We start from the raw sequence: 5952 nt of genomic DNA, 5'->3' as shown, positions 1-5952 counted from the left end.
AGTTTTATTGACATATAAGCTACATAGCATATGTTTCAGCAGTTAAATCATATTTTAAAAATTGTGTCATCATCACCACGATCAATTTTAGGACATTTCTTTTTTCCTGTATTCATTGTTCTTAGCTGCTTGCACAATGATATGCATTGTTCTAATTCTGTCTCTGAGTTGATCCTCTCAAAATTTGAAGGAAGAAGGAAATGTGATTATTTTCTTGGAGCTTTAGCTGCTAAGGAAGTATAGAAGGTGATCATGGAGGGTTGGATACAGCAAAAGAAAATGTAGGAAAGGATGAAGTATTTGTATCCCCAGATCACTTAGGTCCAGGTGAAAGGGGCCTTGATGGTGTTTGACTGATAACTTAAAGGTCAGTGGTTTGAATTCACCAACTGCTCCATAGGAGAAATATATGTCAGTCCCAATGGGACAAGTATACTCTGCCTTGTAGAGTCTCTATTCGATGGAGTCAACTCAATGGCAATGAGTTTACATGGTGTTTCTAAAACTGAAATATAAAATTTAAGGAATATATGGCTATTAGATGTAGATAAAACACCAAATATTTGGGAGAAAACTCCACTTTCTTCTGCTTATTTTTCAGATCATGATACACAATTCTTGATTTATTATTTCAAAGGTTATACCTTCAAAATCCTGTTAGGTACTATCATTGAGACACTGTGCTCACAGGCAGTTAATGAAAATTTAAAAACATTTGTTTCAAATCTGCGTTAGTCTGGGTAAACTAGGGAAACAAATCCACAGAAACTCATATGTATAAGAGAGAGTTTTATATAAAGGGTAAGTGTACATTAACAAAGCATCTCAATCCAGTGCTGTCCAAGCCCATAAATCCAATATTAGTCCAAATGTCTGATACCAATCTGCAAAGTCCTCTTCCATCTCACAAAACACATGCAATGATTCAGACTACAGGAGGAAAACTGAATCAGTGAGCATGTAAGCATCTCAGTGCCAGCAGGGGTCTCCACATGGCTGCTCCAGCACCCAGGGCTGCATCAGGGTAGGTCCATGTGGCTTCTCCTCAGGATGTCTTGTAGGAAGTAAGCCTTGCCAGCTGAAGCAGGGAACTGGCTAAGACAACTGCACCCTGATCTGACCATCAGAGAGCAAGAGACCTGAGAACTCGAAAGGCGAGGCTCACTGAGCCATTTATCTCTCCACCCTTCAATTAATCCCACATGTGTTTATCATCCAGGTTGACACAATAAACCTTAACTATCTCAAAATCCATTCAAAGATATTCAAATTTAAATTTTGTTACATTTTATTAAAACTCTTCTTTTATTATCAAGTTTGATTTCAAAGGTTTTCCAATTATGAAAATTGCTTTTGGATTCACTCTTTACATATAAAATATTTTAAATTAATGATAAGTCTGCAATTTTCAAGATATGTGTACATTATAAAAGTAATCATCATCTAGTCATATTGGATACCATTGAATTGTTAAAAAAGTCCAAAGATAAATATTTAAGACCACCACTTGTAACTATGATTGGCAGGAGCTTAAAAGAGGCCCCTTGCCACTCTTCTTGTGAGACTAGTCACCCTCAGTGCTGCATGCCTACTTCTCAGTCACCTAAAACATCAACTCCTCTAGTTGCTCCATAGCTCCTTGTTCACAGCGGCAGTACAGGACAATTGTTTGCTAAAGTGGTACAGAAGTCATAGTGTATCTCTTTTACTTAGAAATTTGGAGAAGAACAGCATATCTTAGAGTTTTCTCACATTATGTAGCCAATAAGAATCTTGGAACACTGCTTCAGAACCTCTTATTGGGTGCCCTCCTAGAGTCCTCAGAAGAAGTTGTTGACACTCAGAGGAGTCAGCTCCTTCCACCCACTCTTGCAGCTGTAGCTGACCTACAGGGTTAAAAGGATCCTTCAGGTAACCTGTAACTCATACATTTGAACATCAGGGTGTTCCAAGTCCAGAGATTGGGTCATTCCTGATTAGGGGTATCCCTTTGTGAATGAATATGGTAGAGTTACCAGTCATGGCATCTGAGGATTTGAATCAGGTCCCATGAGAAGGTTTTCATGACATACTTGAGAAATTGACCTTACATCTGTTATGAAAGGTCTTTGATTTTAGTGAGAATTTCAGGAATCTAATGATGCGTTGTGATCCAGGAAGTCCCCGTCAATCACAACTGAACATTTTGGACATGTTCATCAGGAAAGATTGATTATTTCAAAAGGATATCATGTTAAGTAGAGGGCCAATGAAAACGAGAACTGCCTCAATGAGATGGGTAGACAAAGCAATTACAATGATGAAACATATTAGCAATCATGAAGATGGTGCAGGACAGGGCCAGATTCTGTTCTATCATATGTAAGATTGCCATGAGTATTATCCAACTGGATAGTAAGTAACAACAATGAACAACAATACCTTGGTTATCTAGTATTTCTATAACAGAAACACCACAAATGTATTGCTTGAACAGATAGAAATTTGTCCTCTCACAGTTCACGAGGCTAGAAGTTCAAATTCAGGGTGAACCTCTAGGGAGTGGCTTTCTTTCTCTGTCTTCTCTGGTGGAGGATACCAGTCATCAACCTTCTCCTGGGTCTAGGAGTGTTTCAGTGCAGGAAGCTGTGATGCGAAGGACACAAACTTGAGTAGAAAGAGATCAACTCAATATCCAACCTAATTGTTTAGATTGCATCCTAGCTCATTAGCATTGCAGAGGTTAGGATTTACAACATATACACTGATAAATTACTTCACATCACATAATGGAGTATAATTGAATAATAATGTGTCTCATGAGCTGGCCACATTGACATATAATTTGGGGTGAGTGGGATGCAATTCAATCTATAACAGACTAGTGTCAAACAAGGAGTTGCGCCACCTTCTATACGCTATCAATACCACCACGCATCTCTAGAGAAAAGGGTTTCCTATCAGCTGAGGATCTCTCCTTCCATATTTTTAGTCATCCAGTATTTTCAGGTGCTGCTAATAAGATCAAGTCCACCATCATTTCACACGTGGACGCTTCATATTTTATTCTGTATGCTGCCTCCATTCCTAGTGTGTCTTTCACTAGTCAGCCTGCTCCATTACAAACAAAGTTCAGATTGTATCAAAGTCTGCTTAAAAATGTCAATGTCTCCTCACATTTTTAAAGAAAGAGAGCAAATATGGCTCTATGTCTTATATTTCATCTGTTTAACTCTTCAGCCTCAAACAATCCCATTCTCTTATTTGATCACAATTGGAAGGCAAGGTGACCTTTTATATTGCTTTAATTATGACCTACTCCTTTTTTGCCTCCCACCACACAGCTAGTCTTTGTAATGTTTATTCATGCTTCAGCAGATCACAGCACAAATGACACTTTTTGACTGCTTCTCCTTTTTTTAAAAAAAAAAATTCATTTGTTTATTTTTACCAGTTGCATTGACATAAAATTCACCTATCATACATTTCAATAGCTCAATCACATTCATTCATAAGAGTTGTGCAGCGATCACCACAATTGGTCTCTGGACATGTCTTCTCCTTGTCTTGTTCCTGATTGGCCTCGCCTGTCATGTCCCTTTGGACCTATTAATCCAGTTGCTGTCTCTATAGGTTTACCTACCTATCCTGGGTTTCACATACAGAAAACAATATACAAAATAAAAAATAAAAACAGCCTAATAAAATAAAATTAAGGAAAAAGACAGTTAAAAACAAGGCAGATAATATTAAACACCGGAACAATTATATATTGGATCCAGAAGGAGATACAGGACAAGGTGTGACATTTTGGCCTAACGACAGCTTGAGTAATCTACCCTACAGTGTTCTCTGTCTGATAACAAGGCCTTTTCCTAGTCAGAGGGGTTCACGACAGGCTTGGTTTCTGTGAATGAGTTTTAGGATTTAGCTCTCATCCATAGCTTTCTGCAAACTGGGTGTTTAGGGTTTAAGCTCTTTTCCTTCCTGGGTTGGGATTTTGTTATTTAGACTTTTTGCATCACATAGGCTGATGTGCTTTTTCTGAGTGGACTTAGCTGATGCCTCACTTAGATGGCACTTTGTTTTAAGACAAGGCCTTAAGACCACAGACAATATCCTTCTGGTAGCTGGGAACCATCTACTTTCTCTACCACACTTTCCTATAGTGCCTATGTCTTCAACGATCACTTCTTCTGGGGGTCAGTGCTGTGTAGAAACATGTCAAAATAATTAATTGTTCTTATATTAGGTTATAATTAAGTCCACACTCAAAATCCATTCATATATTTATGGTTTGCATATATCGATGGTTCACTTTAAAGATATTATTTTGTTGAAAGACATTATAAATTATTTTCCTGGGCCATATGGTAGGTTTATTGATATTACCATTAATTTAGCCAATGGTATAGAATTTAAATCATCGTTGAGAAAAAGAGAGTACAGATGTGTAGGACAGTTTTTATAGACCAAAATCCATGCATTGTTGATTTGTACAGATTAAATATTTACGTGACAAGACACTATTTGCACAAAAAAATGATGGTTGGAGATATAAAAATCTTTGACTAGTGCTCCTCCACAAAGGCAGAACTGGACTAAACCTTCCATATAAAGGCAGCCAGAGTATAGAAACAGCACATATATGGTAATTTTGAGTTGGGTACTCTCAGGGTGAGAATTTTGTGCCAAAGTCCAATGACATCCATATTCATAACCTTGGGCTAACAGTCATCTGCTTCTTCTCACACTGGAGCATTTCAGCCTTAGGCCCATGGGAGTATTTCAGTTCCTTTAACCTGCTACCAGTGTGTTTAAGATAAAGTTCAGTTCACTTAGTGGAAGTTCCATATAGGCTCCCTCTTGTGTGGAGTATGAAGGATGCTGTACACCTTGAAAAGACAGAGTCTAAGGTCCTGATTGTCTATAGTCCAGGGTCTGAGTCACCCAGGGCTGAATAAAAGCTAGGTCAAGAGTGCCCAATTAGGAACATAGGACCAAGCTTACCATATTGAAGGATCCTATGGCAAAAGCAGCAAAAAGACAATGCAAAATGCATCAAAAGAAGATGAAAGGAATACATAAAATCATTCTACCAAATAAAGTTGAGCAATGTTCAATCATTTTGGGAAGTACCATATGATAAAAGCTAAAGGTATGAAAAAAGAAGGCCAAACTACTAAGGCACTGACAAAAAAATATGACCCCAGGAATTGACAGATGCCAATGGAAATGTTTCAAGTAACTGATGTAGGACTAGGGGCTCTTACTCATCAATGCCAAGAAATTTACAAAGCAGTTACCTGGCCAACTGACTGGTAAAGATACAAACTTGTGCCCATTCAAAAGAAAAGAGACTCAACATACTGTAGAACTTATCGAACAATGTAATTAATATCACATGGAATTCAAATTATGAAGAAGATATTTAAAAATGGTTCAACAATATAGCATTTAGGAACTTCCAGAAATTTAAACTGGATTCAGAAGGGATGGTAGAATGAGGGATACCAAACAGATTTCTATTTGTGTTTTATTGACTATGCAAAGGCATTCAGCTGTGTGGATCAAAACATACTATGGCTAATATGTTGAAGAGTAAGAATTCCAGAACCCTTAATTGTGCCCATGCAGATTCTGTAAATTGTCCAAGAGGTGGTCATTTTAAACAAGGGAAATTGGATAGCTGCAAATCAGGAAAAGTGTGCATCAGGGTTATATCCTTTCCACATACTCATTCAATCAGTATGGTGAGCAAATAGTTGAAGAGGCTGGTTTATACGGAGGATAATGTGGTCTCAGGACTGAAGAAAGGCGCACTACTAATGTGCCATATGCAGATGATACAAATTTTTTGTTGTTGAAGAGAATTTGACACACTTAATAAGAATGATCCAAGACTTAAGTATGGATTACCCTTCAGTGCAAATAACCCTAACATCCTCAAAACAATGTTATGAGAAGTGGAGA

The sequence above is a fragment of the Echinops telfairi genome, unplaced genomic scaffold (assembly GCF_000313985.2).
Source record: "Echinops telfairi isolate 266 unplaced genomic scaffold, ASM31398v2 ScPeMD7_1;HRSCAF=3_0, whole genome shotgun sequence".
NCBI classification, from domain to species: Eukaryota; Metazoa; Chordata; class Mammalia; order Afrosoricida; family Tenrecidae; genus Echinops; species Echinops telfairi.
The sequence above is the reverse complement of the archived record's forward strand: the minus strand, read 5'-3'. Positions refer to the sequence as shown.